General features: G+C 35.5%; 1 protein-coding gene across 1 annotated transcript in view; it reads left to right on the top strand.

Annotated features, from left to right (window-relative positions):
- Nucleotides 1-20,800, top strand: part of DIAPH3 (diaphanous related formin 3) — a 335,408-nt gene that overhangs the window by 166,544 nt on the left and 148,064 nt on the right. The gene's annotated exons all lie outside the window — the stretch shown is intronic.

The following is a 20,800-nucleotide window of genomic DNA, read 5'->3' as shown; positions in this document are numbered from 1 at the left end:
TCCCTGCATTTTTTTTCCCATGTTAAACTTTTATCAGAAGTTTTGATTGAAAATAAGTTGAATCCTGAAATTCTTTATATGTGTTCATAAAGGACTCCTCCTGACTGATTACAGAGCAATTTTATAACAATTTCAGCTAGAAATTTATTTCTTTGTGCTCAAGATCAGTTTGTATTTTTAAGGCATATTTTTACCAAACTAAGTATAACTCTTATGAATTCCCCCCCCCACCTTTTTTTCTTAATACTTTTTACAATAAGCTACCTGGCATTTAGCTTGAAATTGATTTTAAATGCCTAGGGTTTCCTTTGGCTTTTTAAAGAGGGAGGTCTGTCTTTGATGTGAAATACTTTCATTTAAGGATTAAAAAAGATCTTTTGAAAAGCATTAGCTGATAAGATGGAAAACCAACTTATTAAGTGAGAAAGTATTTTTGACTTCTTAGGGAGGCAGGTAAAAATGTTCCACAACTAAAAGGAAGTTGTTATTATTCTTAGTAATTAATTGTCTTTTTGTTTTAAGGAATATTTAGGAGAAGGAGGAAGTCTTAATTGCAAAATAAATGCACATTACAACTTTAATAGCATCTATATTAGAGATACCTCTATCTTGAGGCACATATTTTGACTTATTCAGACTACTTGATACTCAGATAAGTTCATGTGCACTGCAATTGAAGACTTTTATGTGACCTTTGAAATAAAAACTACTTATATCCACACTGGTAAATGAATAAAACTACTGAAAAACAAAGATAAGTTGCCCTCAACGCAACAGTTTTGCAGGATTTCTTTCCCCTCTGCAAATTTGAAGGGAATGTCTAAACTGATGCTAGAGTTTTGTTACAACATATATTACTTGAAGGAAGTGAGCCATTAGATGGGAATTGCAAACTTAGTGTACTGTGGAGAAACTGTTGGCTTTATTAAAATTGTTATTCGATGTGTTCGTGTTCTATTTAAATTGTTTTCAAGGAGATTTATAGATTACAGAAAATAAATATAGTAGTCATGTTTGCCCTTCTTAAAATGTACTGAAAACTAGCAATTTAATATAGAATGTTAGAATCATGACAAATGATTTATATACCTAGCATTTGTGTATGGAATCTTAAGATATATTTTTAGATGAGGCTGAGAGAACAGGCTACTATGTGCCAGGCATTATGCTAAGTGCTAGGGCTGCAGATACAGTAAATGAAATATTCCTTGCTTATATTTTAACAGAACAACAAGAATATATGTAATATTGAGATATATATGTATACACACATACATATATGCATATGTATGTGTGTATAAATATATAGATGTACATTAAAAGTAATTTCATATAATATTTAAGAGACAAGGCACTAACACTTGAAGAGATCTGGAAAAATTTCACATAGAAAGTGGTGCTTGAGTCTGCATTTGAAGGAAGGGGGATTCTTTGAAGCATAAGTGAGGAATGTATACATTGCTGGCTGGGGTAATGGCCAGTAAGGCACAGGGAGAGGAGATGAAGTGCTGTGTGTGATGAACAAAAACTAGTTCTTCCTTTTGGCTGGATGGAACTGCAAGCCTGGGAGTAATATGCAGTAAGGTTGGAAAGATAAATTGAGGCAAGGTTCTATATAGTTTTGAAACCCAAACAGAGTCATTTACATGTGATATTAGAGGCAGTAAGAGCTGTTGGAGTTGATTGAGTAGTGTAGAGACATGCTTAGACATGGACTTAAGGAAAATAATTTTGATAACAATATGGACAAATTGGAGACTTGAAGCCCGGAGACCAATGAGGACACTATTGGAGTATTCCAGGAAAAAAGGCGATGAGGGACTGAATTAGGATGTCAGCTATATGTATAGTGAGTACAATGAATATTAGAGGTGTTTTAGGTATAGAATTGATAAGGTTTGGCAACTGATCATCTTTGTGGGGTGAGGGAGAATGAGGAGATGAGGACAGCACCAGGATTTTTTACCTTAGTGACTGAACAAAATATGGTACCTAGACAGACATAGGGAAGTGATGAAGAGGGTTGAGTTTGGTAGAATATATAAATTCTGTTTTGGACATGTTGAGATTAAGATGTCTGTAGCATATCAGTTCTAAATGTGAGCCTAGACCATTAGTGATATAGGTGTGAAGCTCAGTTTAGAAACTATAGCTAGATATGTATATCGCTGTATGTGAGTTAACTAGAGATCATAGTTGAACCCATAGGAGCTAATGAAGTACCCAAGAGAAAATGTGTTGAGAGAGAAGACCTTAGAGCAGACGCTTAAGGTATACTCATAATGAGGGGCATCAGTAATATGGTTTGGTATGGTTGAGCAAAGGAATAGTCTGATAAAATGAACAAGACAGAAGGAATAAAGTGTTGTTATAAAAAGTGAGAGATCAAATCCAGCCTCAGACACTTGACACCTGTACTAGCCTTGTGACCTTGGGCAGGTCACTTAACTCCAATTGCCCTGCCAAAAAGCAAAAAAAAAAAAAAAAAAAAAAGGTAAATAAAAAGTGAGAGAGTTGAGATAATCAGGAGCAGTTATCAAGGAGACCGAATGAAAAAAGTCCTTTGGATTTGGCAATTAAGAATAGATTATTGGTTACCTTGGAATAGTTTCAGTTGAATGATGGGATTACAAAATTGATTTAAATAAGGATTGAGAAGTGAGAGTAGAGGAAAGTGGAGGCAAGGAAATACTTTTTTCTAAGAGTTTAGCTTTTAAAATGAGTAAAGATCTATAATGTAACTTGAGAGAATGATCTTATGAAGGGAGAGGCATGTTTGAAAATAGGAAAGAATGAACCAGTAGATAAAGTCATTCTTTACATACTTTTATTAGTTCTTTTTCTGCATGCAGATAGCTTTTTCCTTTTATTATATTGGCTCTACCTACCCATGAACAATTAATATTTCACCAATTATTTAAATCTGATTTAATTTGTATAAAAATTTTTTTAAAAATAATTTTGTTTATATAGTTCATGGGTTTGTTTTTGAAAAAAAATCTATTTAAAAGAAATAACAAGTTGTAGATAATAGATGCATGTAATCATCTTTTTTTATTCTACTATGTTATGGAAATAGTTGTTTTATTTCATAATTTAAAAATAAAATTTTAAAAAAATAACTAAAGATTGGAGGTTAAAGGGAATAATTTGAAAGCAGTCTTTGGAAGAAGGTACAGGAAGAGATCAAGCTTACAACTAACTTGTTTTTGCTAAGGATGTAATATACTTTCATCAGAGATTGTACTATAGTAGAGAAGAAAGAAAGGTAATGACCAGAAGTTTTGAGATGTGTAGGAGAGGTGTCACCTGTCCCACATACCTCTGAGTATGGCTGGAAAAGGTGTAGGAGGCAAACTACTCAAGCCTTGCATTAAAGGAATTCAGACATTCTAGAACTGAAAAGGCAGGTAAATAGATTGTACCAAAGACATGGATATAGGAAATAGGATGTCTCACAAATAGGCAATTTTTCTGGACTACTGAGTGAGTCATATAAAATGTCTGCAAAACGTGATTAGAGTCAAATTGTGGGGATTTTTAAATGCCAAACAGTGGAGTCAAGCCTGTGCTTTAAGGACTACCAGTTTAGCAGTTATATGGGAGATTGATTGGAGAAGGTGGAGATTAGCCCCCAGAAGATCAAGTAGAAGGCTATTGCAATAGTCTAGATAAGAGTTGATAAGGCCCTTAATTAGAGAAGTGGCCCTGTTGGTGGAGAGAGGGGAGAGGTGTTAGGATGGTAAAATCAATGAGATTTGGCAACTGGCAAAATGAAAGAGTGCTGGATACAAACCAAGAAGACTTGAGTTAGAATCTTAGCTCCAAGAATTACACAGCTAATGTCTGATTTGTCATTTGTTTAAAATATAGTGAACTTAGAATTTGTGTTATTTTATATTGGGCATGCGATAAGGATAACTAAAGATCCAGAATTTTTATTTGCTCTAGAACAATCCAGAACAGTTCTTCAGTCAGAGAGAGAAAACAAAGGAATTTTCTTTTAAGATTGCTTCAAATTTTAATATTTTAATGACTGTGCTAGCATATTTTGCTCCAACACTAATTTTAGTAGAATTTGCTAGACCAAAGGGAGATTAGTCTTTGAGACTGTAATGCATCTTTAGCATAAGATTATCTTCAGTGCTGTTGTGGATTCTAGAGATCAGTCAGTTCACAAGCATTTTTTAAGCTCTTACTGTGTCAGCCAGTCAATGACATTAAGCACCTATTATGTGCCCTGCACTATGCTAAGTTCTGGGGATACTGGCAAAAGACAATCCCTGCCCTCAAAGGGTTCACAATGTAGTGGAAGAGACAACAGGCAAACAAATAGGTACCAATAAGCTATGTGCAGGATAAACCAGAAGTGATTAACAGCAGGAAGGCACTAGAAGTGGAGGATTAAGAGAGGCTTTTTGTAGAAGATGGGGGGTTTTTTACTTATTTATTTTTGGTTGGGATTTGAAGGAAGCCTAGAAGCTAGAAGGTAGAGATAAGAAGAATATTCCAGGATTGTGGAACAGGCTGAGAAAGTAATTGGAGCTAAGAGATATTTATGGGATGGCAAGGAGGCCAGTGGATTAAAGAATATGTGGCAAGGTATAAGAAGAGTGGAAAAGTTGCAGGGATTGGGGAGTGGGAGATGGAGTTGGAGCTAGGTTATGAACTGTTTTAAATGCCAGAAGATTTTATATTTGATTCTGGGGACAATAGGAAGCCACTAGAGTTTATTGCATAGGAGGGTGACAGGGTCAGACCTGTGCAATAAGAACATCACTTTGGCAACTGAATCAAGGATAGATTGGAGTGGGGAGAGATGTGTAGCAGGCAGATCCAGCCATGGGCTATTGAAGTAATCCAGAGGTGAGCTGATGATGCCGGAGTAGCGGCAGTTTCTTTCAGAGGAGAAAAAGGGGCATGTAGGAGAGATGTTCCCAAGGTAAAATTGGCAGGCCTTAGCAACATATTGGATATAGGAGGTGAGAGATAGTGAGGAGTCAAGGATCACACCTAGGTTTCCAGCCAGTGGGACAGGGAGGATTGTGGTATCCTTGACTTTAATAGGGATGTTAACTTCAATAGGGAAGATAACTTTATATTGGAGTTTCAATGTATAGATGAAAAAGAGCTAGAAATAAAGAAGCTATTTGTATTAAAAATTGGTACTTTTTCTAAAACTGACTGATTTGTATCCGAGGCATGTAGAAAATCTTAAAATTTGATTCCTAATGCTTTCTAATGGTCTTAACACATCTTATGTAAATATTCCTCTGGATCTCGATCACAATTTTAACTTTAGTCATTAATCACTATTCAGCTTTTGTTCAGTGGTCATCTATTTATTAATATTGGAGCAGTTAGGTAGCATAGTGGGTAGAGAGCAGGGCCTAGAGTCAGCAAGACTCATCTTCCTGAGTACAAATTTGGCATTAGGCATTTACTAGCTGTTTGACCCAGGGCAAGTCACTTAACCCTGTTTGCCTTAGTTTGCTCATCTGTAAAATGAGCTGGAGAAGAAAATGGCAAATCACTTTAGTATCTTTGCCAAGAAAACCCTGTAGCAAAAACAATGTGGCTAGCAATAAGGGCTGCCAGCACAAGTACTTTGATCTGCTTTTCTAAGGAAAGCAACTGTAAGGGGTTAACAATCTCACTTTAATCCAACATACATATACCATGTGCTTAGTTTAGGGGGAAAAGCCAGCACCTTGAACTTTAGAGCAAATACAAACAAATTACAAACAGAGACAATATAAACAGACTAAATCACAATTCAATTACCAGTGAAGAACCAATGAGTCTGGGTTAGCAAAGCCGGGGGGGGCAATTACAATGGCTTGCTCAGAGTCTTAACACTCCTTCCAGGAGGGAAGGAAAAACACCAACTTCTGAGTTTATATACCCTGTCCAGGGTCAGGGGGCATCACAATATGCAACTCAAACCCATGTAACTTAGGCTTTCCCTTGAGGTAAGCAGGTCATCAAAGAAACAAAGGCCAGACTCATCATGGGCACTTGATTACCTAAGTTCTCCAAAAGGGAAAACAGTAAAAAAGTCCCACCTTAATTACAAACCCCACATGAGATCACAAAGAGTCAGACAGGACTGAAATGACTGAACAGAGCACTTACTAATGCCCATCCAACTATTTATCTGTTTATTTTAAACAACCAATTTCTATATTTTTTCAACTTTTTTTCCTTTTTTTAAATTTTTCTTCCCCTTCAATGATAAATCACTTGATCTTAACCCCAATACCCTGAAGCAGTACAATAACTCAGAAAGTATTATATTCAAGCTATAAAGCCCCGAGAGAGAATTTCTAAATCTTGTGATACATCTTATCAAGAGCTGTTAAGTTTGACGACAGTGAACTTTCATCTTTTTTTTCCCACTCCATCTGGGAATTAGGATGCTTCTTTAAGTAGAGCCAGTCTTACTGTCCTTATTTACAAGGGGATGTATATAGGACGTAGAATATTATCTGCTGGGAGCATCCAACAGGCCAGTTGCTTAACATTGTGAGTGATCAAATGGGAATAATGTACAATAAGCCTGAAGAGGAAGGTAGAGCGAGACTAAGAGAAGCTATAAATGCCAAAGACTGGAGTTTGTATTTAATCCTAGATGCAAGAGGCGGGACTTTGGAGCTTCTTGAGCAGAAGAATGACACGGTCAAACCTGTGGGGTTTTTTTTTTTTTCATCTTTTTTTTGGAGGGTATAGAACCAGGCAGTTGGGATTAAGTGACTTGCCCAAGGTCACACAGCTAGTGCTTATCAAGTGTCTGAGGCTGGATTTGAACTCAGGTCCTCCTGACCCCAGGGCTGGTGCTCTATTCACTGCACCATCTAGCTGCCCCTCAAACCTGTGTTTTAAGGCTTTAAATTTGGCAGTTATGTGTGGGGGTGGGTGGAAAGGTAGATCAGTTAAGGAAAAATTTAGAAGAAGACAATAAATTAGGGGCTTTTGCAATACCTCAGGCAAGAAGCAATGGCCTGAATGAGAGTAATAGTCTTGGATGGGCAACATGGTGAGTTTGTCCTTTCGTACTTTCTCTTAACACCAGTATTCATCACATGAGACTACGATCAGGGTAAGTCATGATCTCAGAGCAAAACAAATTACTCTTAGTTGATTGTAGGAAAGAAACATGATGGACCTTGCTGCATTTGATTAACAATGGCTTCTTCATAGAGCAGACATAAAGTACATTCTTCATAGGGTTATAAAATTTCTCAGTGGCCATCTTGTCCAACCTGCTTGAAGAGATCCATTGACTTGCCCAGTGTCATGCAGCTGGTAACAGCTGGCATTCAAACCCAGGGCCTCTCCAAATCCAGAACCTTTTCCACTGTACCAAGCAGTAGTGACGACAGCTAATGAGCCTGAGTGTTAGCTATGAGATACGAAAAGAACCGGAGTAAGATTCCAAAAACTGTTGGATGGGTCTTCTGTGAAGGATGAATGACACAGGGAAAGATGCTTAGCAAGAGAATGGGAGAAATTGCGCTCTATAACTGAGGAAGGAACACCACACTGGTGAACTCATGGATCTATCTACATGTCAGAAAAGCCAGGGAAATAACTTCTCTTCCTTAGAAGAGTCAGGAGGCACTAGACGTAGCATACGTAAATAACATGGCAAAGAAAAAAATTGAATATGTTTTAACAGACATTAAACAAGTGGTTATTGATGTAGGGATCACTTCCAAATCAGCCATCACTGTCCAATAAGAATACAGATCTGTCGCAGCAAAGATGAAAATTAATACTAAGCTAGAATAGATACGAATGAGAAGGAAAGGCATGTACACACAGATAAAACAACTGTAACCTAACCTATTTAAACATGCTTTGGTTTCTTTTTGCTGTGAAGATAAAATTTAAACTCTTCTGTTTGCATTTTAAAGCCCTTCACAAATGTGCCTGACCTACCTTTCTGCCCTCGTTATATGTTACATTTCTCCTTTTCAGTGCTGGCCTTTTTGCTTTTCTTCATGTACCTGTGATATTCTCCCTCTAATCTCTGTGCCTTTTACTCGTCTTGCCTTTTGCTGGCAATACACTTCTTCCTTATCTCTGTCTCAGAAACACCTAAGTATTTATTGATTGCTTGATTCAAAAAATGTCAAGAAACATTTGAGGGTAGAACGAGTTTATGAAAAACAGCTAAGAAAATTATCCTGACGTCATTTAAAGATGAAACTGGGGCAACCTCTTTTCACCTCTATAAAAGGAAAATATATGAAAATATATTAAAAATGAATTTTAATATTAGACAATCTTTAATTGATTTTAATATGAAAATATCTTTAACGATATTATAACCAACTCTTTTCTTTGTCAGTTACAATAGACCCTCATATTTAGACTTTTAACATCCTGTCCTTTGAAAGTATACATGCTGCACAAGAAAACTAGAAGTAGCACTAAAGAAAACAGACTAGACCAAATAAACACAGAAGATATTTGGCTAGAGGGGAAAGCCACAATTTTTTTTTTAATTTTAAGTTTATTTTTTATTTTTAGTTTGCAACACTTAGTTCCACAAGTTTTGGGGTTCCAAATTTTCTCCCTCTCCTTCCCCCCACCCCCCAAGACAGCATGTAATCCAACGTAGGTTCTACACATACCTTCACATTGAACTTATTTACATAATACTCTAGTTGTAAAGAAGAATTATAACCAGTGGAAAGAATCATGAGAAGGAAGAAATGAAACCAAAAAAGAGAGCAAATAGTTTGCCTTAATCTGCATTCAGACTCCATAATTCTTTCTCTGGGTGTGTATAACTTTTCCCATCATGAGTCCTGGAGCTGTCTTTGAACCTTGCGTTGATGAGAGGAGCCAAATTTATCAAAGTTAGTCCTTACAAATACCGTATGTCTGTAATCGTGTATAATGATCACCTGGTTTTGCTCCCCTTACTCGGCATCAGTTCATATAAGTCTTTCCAGGTTATAATGAAGTCTGTCTGCTCCTCATTTCTTATAGCACAGTAGTATTCCATTACGTTCATATACCACAATTTGTTTAGCTGTTCCCCAATTGATGGGCATCCCCTTGATTTCCAATTCTTTGCCACCACAAAAAGAGCTGCTACAAATATTTTTTGTATGTACTGGTCCATTTCCCACTTGTGTGATCTCTTTGGGTTACAGCCCTAGAAGTGGTATTGCTGGGTCAAAGGGTATGCACATTTTTATATGCCCTTTGGGCATAATTCCAAATTGCTTTCCAGAATGGCTTGAGGGGGGAGCCAAAATTTTTTGGGCATTGAGGGACTGATTTTCAAAGTATCTTTAAGAGCAGAGAAATAAGCATTTGGAGAAAACAAAGCCTTTGTTATTTCCAAAAGGAAAATAGAACATCAGTCATTAGTGAAAGAAAGGGCCATATTCCCATATCTACAAAATATGTATAGGAGAGCTCAATGCATATATCAAGGATATTCTTTTTTAATACATGTGTTATTTATTTGAGGCAGCTAGATGCTTAATGGATAGAGTACTGGACCTGGAGTCAGAAAAACCTGAGTTCATGTCTGGCCTCAGACACTTCCTAGCTGTCTGATCCTGGGCAAGTCACTTAACCTCTATTTGTCTTAATCCACTGGTGAAGTAAGTGGCAAACCACTTCAGTATCTTTACCAAGAAAACCCCGTGGACAGTATAAACCATGGGGTCGTGGAGAGTTGGACACAACTGAACAACAGCAAATTATATATTTATCTTTAACATTCTTTTTTATTTTGAGTTCAAAATTCTCTCCTTCACCCACTGAGAAGGCAAATAATATGATATCAGTTATACATGTAAAATCACACACAACATTTCCATATTAGCCCTGTCTCACACATACACACAAAGGCAACAAAAATATACTTCAGTTTATATTCAGTTCTCTCTCTCTGGAGATCGATAGCATGAGTCCTTTCTTGGATCATTGTATTGATCACAGTAGCTAAATCTTTCACAGTTGATCATCATTATACTGTTGCTGTTGCTGTGTTCAGTGATCTCTTGATTTTGCTGACTTCATATCAGTTCATATAGGTCTTCCTATGTTTTTATCAAACTACCTCCCTCGTCATTTCTTATAGCATAATAGTACTCCATCATAATCATATGCCACAGTTTGTTCAGCCATTCCCCAAATGATGGGCATCCCCTCAATTTCCAATTCTTTGCTACCACAAAAAGAGATGCCACATTTTTGTACATAGGCCCTTTTCCTTTTTCTTTGATCTCTTTGGGGTACAGACCTAATAGTGGTGTTGCTGGGCCAAAGGGTATGCACAATTTTATAGCTGTTTGGACATAGTTCCAAATTGTTTTCCAGAATCGCTGGACCAGTTCACAATTCCACCAACAGTCCATTAGTATACTTATTTTTCCTCATCCCTTCAAGCTCTGTCGTTTCTGATAAGTGTGAGGTGATGCCTAAGAGTTGTTTTAATTTGCCTTTCTCTTATCTATAGTGATTTAGAGCATTTTTTCATATGACTATAGATAGCTTTGATTTCTTCTTCTAAAAACTACCTTTTCATATCCCTTGACAGTTTATCAATTGTTTAACTATTGAGTCTCTTATGATTTTTCTTTCAAGTTTACCTTTTTATTCTTCTCTTGAGTCTTATGTTTGAATGTCAGATTTTCTATTCTGCTCTGATCTTTTCATCAGGAATGTTTTAAAGTCCTCTAATGTCATTAAATGTTCATTTTTTCCCCTACAGGGTTTTACTCAGTTTTGCTATATAGGTGATTCTTAGTTGTAATCCTGGCTCCTTTGCCTTCTGGAATATCATATTCCAAGCCCTCCACTTCTTTAATGGGTTAGCCACTAAATCTTGTTTGATCTTGATTGTGGCTCCATAATATTTGTATTGTTTCTTTTTGGCTGTTTACAATATTTTCTCCTTGATCTGGGAGTTCTAGAATTTAGCTATCATATTCCTTGGAGTTTTTTCATTTTCAGTTCTCTTTCAGGAGGTGATCAGTCAGTTCTTTCAATTTCTGTTTTACCCTCTGGAACTAAATATCAGGGTATTTTTTTCCTTCATAATTTCTTGAATTATGATTTCGAGGCTCTTTTTTTGATCGTGACTTTTGGGTAGTCCAGTAATTCTTAAATTATCTCTCCTTGAGCTATTTTCCAATTCAGTTGTTTTTTCAGTAAGATATTTCAAATTTTCTTCTATTTTTTCATTCTTTTGACTTTGTTTTATAATTTCTTGATGTCTCATGGAGTCATTAGCTTCCACTTGTTCAATTCTTATTTTTAAGGAATTATTTTCTTCAGTGAGCTTTTGCGTCTCTTTTTCCATTTGGCCTATTCTGGTTCTTAAGAAGTTTTTTTCTTGAATTATTTTTTGTCTCCTAACTCCATAGGCTGTATGGCTATGACTGGTGGAAAGCCACATTTTCTAGACAATTAAAGCAGATTGTCAGCCAAGGGGTAAAAGAAGAGAGATACATGGTACATGTGGAGTAGGTTGTATAACTTCACCAATGAAAAATTACAAAGAAGCAGGATTTCAGAGTGATATATGGCAAGAAGAGATAGGCCAGTCATTTAGGAAGACTGTGTGATTTCCCATTAGAATATTCTGCATGTGATCATATCCACAGTGTATCAAAATATCTAGAGGCAAGCCTTGAGCACTGTGGATTTAGCCTTTGTGAATTATTTACAGGAGGACCTGGAAAAGAGAAATAGCATTAGGAGCCAAAAATGCATTGAACTCTATACTGTTGAAAGTTTTACTACTTTAATGAGATCCCAGATCCAGTAAAATATTTTTAAATCTATATAATAATTCATCCTATGATTAGTTATGAAGAATTCAGAATTAAAACTGATCCGTTCTACTCTGTGTATTTTCTCTGATTTCTTAATATCTGTGGCAGCTGAAGATAGGTGACAATAGATGCCCAAATCCACAGTATTGGATAATTTTGGTTTGCAGCTTTGAAAATTAATTTTATTCTGATCAGCCCTCTTAATCTTTTTCTCTTCAGGGCTTTTAGCAATAAAAATACACTTACACTAGTTGATTTAATTTTTTTCCTTTATAATAAGATTTACCATTACTAGTCTGTGTTTACCATGATAATAAATCGTCTTTGACTGACAGATTCCGTACAATTAAATGAGTGGTAATTTTTTTTTCTTGTATGCTTTAAAAATTTGGTTGGTATAGTAGATTAATATAGTAGAAAGCAAAGCCTGGATTATCTTAATATACAATGAGAACAGTTACAGTGGATTACTAATGAGGGAAGAGAAATCAAATAAATAACTAATGTGTCATAATAAGGCAACTAGCCAATGTAAATGAAAAGGTAACACAAACTTAGAAGCCTATAACCTAAGCTAAAATATATTTAACCATTTTATGGTACTTTATGTCATTTTAAACACTATTTTATTATAGCTGTAATTTTCATATATATGTTTGTGTGTGTAAATAAAAATTTCATTCTGTAAATAACATTGCAATAGAGTTAAGGTGGGCAGCTAGATGGCAGAGTGGATAGACTGTAGGTCCTGGAGTTCAGGAGGACCTGAGTTCAAATCTGGTCTTAGACACTTCCTAGCAGTTTGACCCTGGGCAAGTCACTTAACTCTCCTTGCCTCAGTTTCCTCATCTGCCAAATGAGCTGGAGAAGTTAATGAGCAAACCTCTTCAGTATCTTTGCCAAGAAGTCTCCCCACTTTGTCCCCAGAAAGGGGTCACAAAAAGTCAGACACAACTGAAAATGACTGAACAACAGAGTTAAGGTAAAGTTTAAAATATTGAACAGATTTATTCATGACATTTTAGAACCCTAGTTCTAAAGAAAAATAATTGTCAGTAGTTAGAATCAAAGTTGCTCCTGATCTCATACTTATCCATAGTCCTAATATTTATGGCTATCATCTTGTCCATATTTAAAATAATTGGGAAGTAGGCAATTTGAAGTACCTCGATGGCACAATGGATAGAGTGCAGAACTTGGAGTCAGGAAGCCAAGTTTAAATCCACTTTAGACACTGTGTGACCATGGGCAAGTCATTTAATTTTGATCTCAATTTTCTTATCTGTATAGTGGGGATAATAATAGCACTTCTTTGTCACGGCTGTTTTGGAGATAAAATATGATGAGATATTTGTGAAGTTCTTTTGCAAAACCTGATAGCACCATGTAACTTCTAGCTATCATTATTAGTAGTCATAAAAATGATAATAGTCATAATGATTATCATGATGATGATAATTCATCTACCTAGATAGTTGATTCAGAGACTAAAAGAATTAAAATTATTTGTTTTTGTTTTGTGTAAATAGGGAGGTTATTTAAATATGATTACTTTGAATTAAGTCATCAGTCCTTAGAACAGCTACTGATTTTTTTAAAAAAAATTGATTTATGTTAGTTGAACAGTAGTTAGAAATAGTCCATTGATCTGAGAGTACATATAACAACCCGAAGCAGGAGATGCATGCAAACCATGCTATTAGCTATTAAGGGTCAGTTGTTTATTCCCTTAAGGACTAATAAGTAATTCCTTTTTTTGTTTGTTTGTTTCATCTCAGGCCATATTGCAACTAAAAATCAACTTGAAACTGAAACAGTTTAGTAATCACCTCCTGAACTTCCTCAGGGACATTATATCCTTATATATCAGAAGGTAGTTTGGTCCTCTTTAGGAAATTCTGATGTTGGGGCACAAGACATATGAATTTGTGTTATGCTAAGATGATGAATTGTTGCGGAAATGTTGTTGGTGTTTCCACATATTGTATTGTAAAATATTTGATCTCTTCTAGGTGTGATTACTTCATTCGTATGAGTTAGGAACCAGAGAAAAAGCATTTCATTTTGGAAAAATGCAATTTAACTGGTTTTTTGAATATCTTTTTAAACACTCCCTAGTTATATCCACGTAGTAATTATCATGAGATAAAAAGTAGGGCTCATTTGCGATTTTTATCAAATAGAACATAACCCTCTATCCATTTAAATGAAAATTTTTAAATTTATCACCATGTTTTGAATGAAAATTCAAACACTTCTTTGGCTAATCTGTTAGCATCTGTCTTTAAAGGGAAAATATCCTTTGATGCTAGTGGCATATAATTGTTGTCTACAAAAGCCGTATTTTCTCTTATATTTCAAACCATACGTATATAGGATTTTTGAAAAATGTTTTGACATCTTGAATATCCAGTCCTCTCTGTGGTTTAGGCAGCACTCTAAGGCTGTAAGTTGCAATGAATGTGCTGACCTTCACTGATGAAAGAAGTTTCCTCACTTAGCAGTTCTCTTTATCAGTGAAATCATTAAGTCCAATACCAGTCTCTATCTCTGTTCTATCCAAATATGCTAACAGGAAGGTTCTCTGGAGAGTTATCGTTAGTTATAAGAGGGGACACTATAGTTTTCTACTTTCCTAGGCACTACCATTTTCCAGTCCTATTTAACAAACATTCATGTTTTTTAAAATAAAGTTTAATTGATGTATTTTGTTTTTACATCATCAGCCTTTCCCAGGGTATTCTTTCTTCTCTGTCTCTCAGATAGCCTTTTAACAAAGAATGCAAAAGAGGGGGTAACAATTCAGCAAAACTAACCAACACATTGAAAATGTCTCACATTATATGTAGTTTTTCATATATAAAATCTCTTCTCTATGTCCAAAGAAAAGGAAAATTGTCTCCTTGTGTTTTCACTTTGGGACCAAGCTTGGGCATTATAGTTCTGTAACATTAAGTTTTGATTGCTTTTGTAGTTGTTATTCTTTCCATTTAAATTCTGCCTATTTATTAAATACCTACTATGTGCATATTGATGTTAGGGACTTGGGTTACAAAGACAAGAGAAAACAATCCCTGCTCTTGGGAAGCTGGCATTCTACCACAGGTAACATCAGCCATTTCTGCCATTTTCTAAGAAGTCAAAAAAGGCCTTTCATGAAATAACCATTAAAGTTTTCACCACTTTCTGAGAATATAATAATTGCCTGTTAAAAGGGCTGGTATTTTTGTAAATAAAGCTATATAAAAGCAAAAGATATCAACAAAAATAAGATTTTAATTTCCTCAGCTAGAAAGAAAATTCCTACCAGAGACATTCAAGCCATGTTTGAGGTCCTATAACAAATGGGACCTCTTCATAAAAAAGACATATATAAAGCCTTGGGGAAATTTTATTTGGAGTGTCCATACTTTCAACAGCCCTCTTGGGTAATGGAATTACAATGGTGGGTTTTTGGGGGGGTTTTTGGCCATAATAAGGTCAATTGGTCAGTAGTTTTTTCAGTCCCATTCAGTTCATTGTGATTCCATTTGAGGTTTTCTTGGCAAAGATGTTGGAGTGGTATGCCGTTTCCTTCTCCAGCTCATTTTATAGTTGAGGAACTGAGGCCAACAGGGTTAAGTGACTTGCCTGGGGTCGCATAGTTAGTAAATATCTCTAGGCCAGATTTGAACTCAGGAAGATGAGTCTTACTGACTGCAGGCCCTGCACTCTATCCCTGGCTGCCCCAAATATATATTAAGGTACAGAAGATTTTCTCTTACAATATTACGGAAATAAGTTTAAAGAAAGGGATAAGGCTGTTCTTCAGCATGTATGGGATAGTGATAAGTGATAAAAGAAGGTGGAATTATGTAATTCTTGACCTCTCTTTTTATAATTATTTCCAAAAGAATGACTTTTGGTCTAAAGGGTTCTGTTTTTTTTTTTTTAATGTCTAGAAGGGAGTTGAAATACAGGATATATAGTGAGAGTATCCATGTGCCCTTGTCGAGTTCACGTTGTCTCACCCAGATGAACTATATCCTGGGATACTGACAGAACTAGAAATTGTGATTGCTGAACCACATAGTGATATGTTATGAAAAACAGGGGATATATTGTAGGACTAGAGAAAGGAAAATATTTTAATGGTTTTCTAAAAGGGAAAAACAAATGGAATATTTAGATATAGGCCAAAGTGATCTTGACTTTTATCCCTGGCAAAATTCCAAAACAAATATTTTTAAATGCTTTATTAATATCTCTTGAAGAAAAGGGACCAGAATCCATGAAGAGCCAGTACCTTCACCAATATTGAGTATTACCTACCAGCCTTGTTCCTGTTTCTACAGGATCAGTAAATATGTAGCTCAGAAGAGTGCTTTAAAGTATTTACCTATTTTTTATCAGAGTGTCTAATAAAGTAGCTCATGTTTTTCTTATAGGAAAGATAGTAAGATTTTTATTAGATTGTAGTATAATTAGGTGTTTTTGAAGTTGTATGAGCACCTGGTCATAAAGTGTTGTCATTCATGGTAGGATTTCTCCTTGGAAGGTTGTCTTCGTTGGAGTGTACCTAGGTTCCTTGCTTATCCTTGAACTGTTTAATAGTTTTGAAGAAATACATCAACAGGCATTCATAAAGAAGCAAATGGTCTGCCAAGCACTGTGCTAGGCACTGGGGATTCATAGACAAAGATGAAATACTTCCTGCCTGCCCTAAGGATCTTACATTTAATTTGAAAAAGCAACACATATTCATAAGTAAATTTTAAAAATACAAAGAAAACATAAGATTATTTGAAATTGGGAGCTGGGACAACCTAGCAACAGCAGATGAAATCAGGAAAGGCATCTTTTAGAAGCTTACACTTGAGCTGAGCTTTGGGAAATCTAGGGATTCTAACAGATAGAGGTGATGAGAGTGAATTCCATATTTGGTGATAAATTATGGAATATTGTGTGTGAGAAATAGCAAAAAAGGTAAATTTAGCTAGATCACAATGTGTATGAGTGAAATAAAGTGCAAAAAGTCTATAAAAGTAGCCAGAAGCCAGAATATAATGAATTTTAAATGCCAAGGAGAATAGTTTATATTTTCTCTTAAAGGAAATTGGGAGCCACTGCACTTTTTTGAGCAAGGGAGTGATGTGGCAAAAACACAGAAGACACAAAGCTAGGAGGTGTGTCTAACACGTGGTACATAAAATCATCATCCAAAAATATCTCAATAGGCTTAAATATAAGCTCTCTGAAGGAAGAAAATGTTTGTTGTTGTTGCATCCCTGGAATCCCTGCAGTGCCAGGCATGTTATCAGCTCTTAATAATATTTATATCAAGCTTGCTGTTCCTCCATCTCCAGGCTCCGTATCTTCTCATTCCCTGTTCCCTGTACCTAGAATGCTGTCCCTTCTCACTCCTAACTCTTGTCTTCCTTGCCTTTCTTCAAAACTCAGTTGAGATTCTACTTTTTGCAAGAGGTTGGTCCCTCTTTCTCCCTCCTTTCTCTGCCCCCTTACCACCCCCACCCCCATCCCCAGTCCCAGTGTCTTACACCATACATATCTTGTATGTCCCTAGTTATTTACATATTGTCTTCCCCATTAGAATGTGAACTCCTATTTGGGAGAAACCTTTTTTTTTTTCTTTTTGCATTTCTTTATATCTTCAGTACTTATCACTGTGTCTGGAACATAATAGGTACTTAATAAATACTTAGTGAGTGAATAGAATATTTTGCCATATCTAGTAAGATGAAATTCAGTGGGAACAAATGGAAAGCTTTATACTGGGGTTAAAAAAATCTTATTCTACATAATTCTTCACCACAACTTGACTAGTGTATAAATTAATTCAATGTGAAAAAAAAAAGAATGTGGAGTTTGATTTGATTCTAGATATATTCTAAACAGGTAGAAAATTGGAAATAAAACATAGATGAGAAGAAAAAAAAATGTCTTATTCACAAGTAAATAATGGGGAAGATAGTTTCATGACAGTTTTCCTGAAAAAGTTCAGTGGGCTTTCATGAACTACAAACTAAATATGAGGCAACAATATGGTATGAAATCCAAAAAGGTAATAAGATCTAAGAGATTCATAATTTCCAGTCACAAAGAGGTGTTATTGTTGATTTACTGTGCCCTTGTCAGACTGCCTCTGGATCTATGCTTAGTACTGGCCAACATGTCTTAGAAAAGGGATTGATAATCTTGAGTGCCCCCAAAGGAGGAAAGCCAGAATGGTAAAGGACCTTGAATCTGTGTTATGTGAGTATCATTTGAAGGAACTAGGGTTGTTTTACCCAGAGATAAAAAAAAATGTAAGGTAGGGAGCATGATAGTGGTTTTCAAGTACTTGAAAAATGTCACATAGAAGAGAAATTAATCTTTTCCAGTTTGGCACTGGAGCAGAGATCTAGGAGCAATGGGAATTTGCCAAGAGATTTAGGCAGCTCAGTATAGGGAAAGCCATCCTAATAATTGGACCTATTCAAAAGTTAAATGGGCTGCCTTAGAAAACAGTAGCTTCTCTCTTACTGGAGATCTCCAGGCAGAGACTGTGGATGAATATTTGTTTTGTATGTTGTGGAGGAGGTTCTTTGGGGGGATATAGATTGAACAAGATGGGACCAAATCTATGATTTGTCACTTAGTAGTAGAGAAGGAAATTATTAGGACCTCTATTCTGTATTGAACAATTACACAAAAATTTTAACATGAATAAGTTTAGCTGCTCTGATAGGATAATGTAGACACTCTTCCATAATGGTATTGCTGGTTGTTTCAGAATTGATTCTGTACTCTTTCTGAGCTGAGACAAGTTAGTTGAAACATACTGCATTGCTATGCAGTTAAAATCAGTTCTGAAGACCTTTCAAAAAAGGCTTTCACGAGAGAGGATCTACAATAAACAGCCAAACAATTTGTGTTGGCAACATAACATTAAAGGGAATCCATGAAAGTACAATATTTCAGCGGACTAAGTAGAAAACAAATCAAGAATGTGGTGTCTGTATCTTCAGTACCTTATATCCAACTATTTATATGTTTGACTTTTACTTAAATCTGTTCCTTAGTTCATAATTTGACATTAAGGGGAAAGAGGGGAAAAGGTTAGCTAAGTACTAATTCTATGTACAATAATGTAGTAGTCTTTAATGTAGCTTTCTATCCAGTTAGTTAGAAGTAAAATTATATGGAATGAAAGAAAATACAAATTAGTTCTTGAATTATTGTATTAATTCCTAACTAACATTTCTTGCTATGCTACACACTGTATCTTTTCATTGTTATTCTTCTTGAGGTTATAACATGAGAGAAAATGGTTATTAAACTGCATGTGATTTTTAAAAACTGAAAATCAATACTTAATTCTTCAAAAAGCAAAATTGCTTCAATGACTTTAGACCATGTTCCTAAATGTAAATGTTATTTTTCATAGAAAATGATTTTGCCTTTTTACTGTCCAATACAAAACACGAAAGAGGTACCAATAATATCTGGAAAATGTAGATAAAAAGCTTATGTTACAATGAACCTATACTTGTTAAAGAGAATATTTGACCATTTATACTCATTTTGAGTTTTATCCTTGAAAATATACAGGTAAACAATATGATCCATTGTAATAAGCTTTTGTTGTTTCAGTAGACCTTGAACCTGTAACATACACACCCATTTCTATGTTTTAAGTCGTGTTGTTTCATTTACCTGGAACTCCCAGCCCTCTTTGCTTATATCTAAATTCTGTTTTCCTTTAAATCCCTTACCAAATCCCAGTGCTATGAGTCTTTTCTCTAAATGATCACAAATCTGTTAAATTCCCACTTTACTGTCTGCCCCTGATCATTTGTTCTAATGGACAGAATCTATGAAATGTTACCATCATATCATTCCCCTGTGTGTGTGTACCCCAAGACTCTCTGTACTGGCCTTTCTTTTGTCCTCTTACTTCACACTCTTTTTTATTATGGTTTTTAAAAATGTATTCATTTATTTATTTTTAGTTTTCAACATTCACTTTTGTAAGATTTTGAGTTCTAACATTTCTCTCCTCCCTCCCCTTTCCTGTCCACAAAACAGCATGCAATCTGATATAGGATATACATGTACAATCACATTAAACATATTTCTGCATTAGTCATGTTGTGAAAGAAGAATCAGAACAAAAGGGAAAAACCACCAGAAGGAAAAAACAAAAAAAGGGCGGGGGGTAAGAACAGTATGCTTCGATTTGAATCCAGACTCCATAGTTCTTTCTCTAGATGTGGATAGCATTTTCAATTATTGTCTTTTGGAATTGTCTTAGGTCATTCCACTGCTGAGAAGAGCTAAGTATCGACGTTGGTCATTGTTTAATGTTGCTGTTAATGTGTACAATGTTCTCCTGGTTCTGCTCATTTCACTCAGCATTAGTTCATACAAGTCTTTCCAGGTTTTTCTGAAATCTGCCTACTCATTATTTCTTATGGAACAGTTGTATTCCATTACATTCACATACCACAACTTGTTCAGCCATTTGCCAATTAATGGTCATTTCCTCAATTTCCAATTCTTAGCCACCACAAAAAAGCTGCTATAAATATTTTTGTACATGTGCATCCTTTTGTCATTTTTTTTATTTCTTTGGGATACAGATCTAGAAGTGGTATTGCTAGGTCAGAGGGTATCCACAGTTTTATAGCTCTTTGGGCATAATTCCAAATTGCTGTCCAGAATGGTTGGATCAGTTCACAACTCCACCAGCAATGTAACAATGTTCCAATTTTCCCACATCATCTCCCAACATTTATCATTTCCTGTTTTGTCGTATTAGCCAATCTGATAGGTGTGATGTGGCACCTCAGAGTTGTTTTAATTCTCATTTCTGTAATCAGTAGTGATTTAGAGCATTTTTTCATATGACTATATATAGCTTTGATTTATTCATCTGGAAACTGCCTGTTCATATCCTTTGAGAAATGACAGCTTTATCAGAGACACTGGCTGTAAAATTGTTTCCCAGCTTT

Source organism: Trichosurus vulpecula, chromosome 4 (genome assembly GCF_011100635.1).
Source record: "Trichosurus vulpecula isolate mTriVul1 chromosome 4, mTriVul1.pri, whole genome shotgun sequence".
In the NCBI taxonomy this organism is placed as follows: domain Eukaryota; kingdom Metazoa; phylum Chordata; class Mammalia; order Diprotodontia; family Phalangeridae; genus Trichosurus; species Trichosurus vulpecula.
This window is presented reverse-complemented; position numbering and strand designations above follow the sequence as displayed.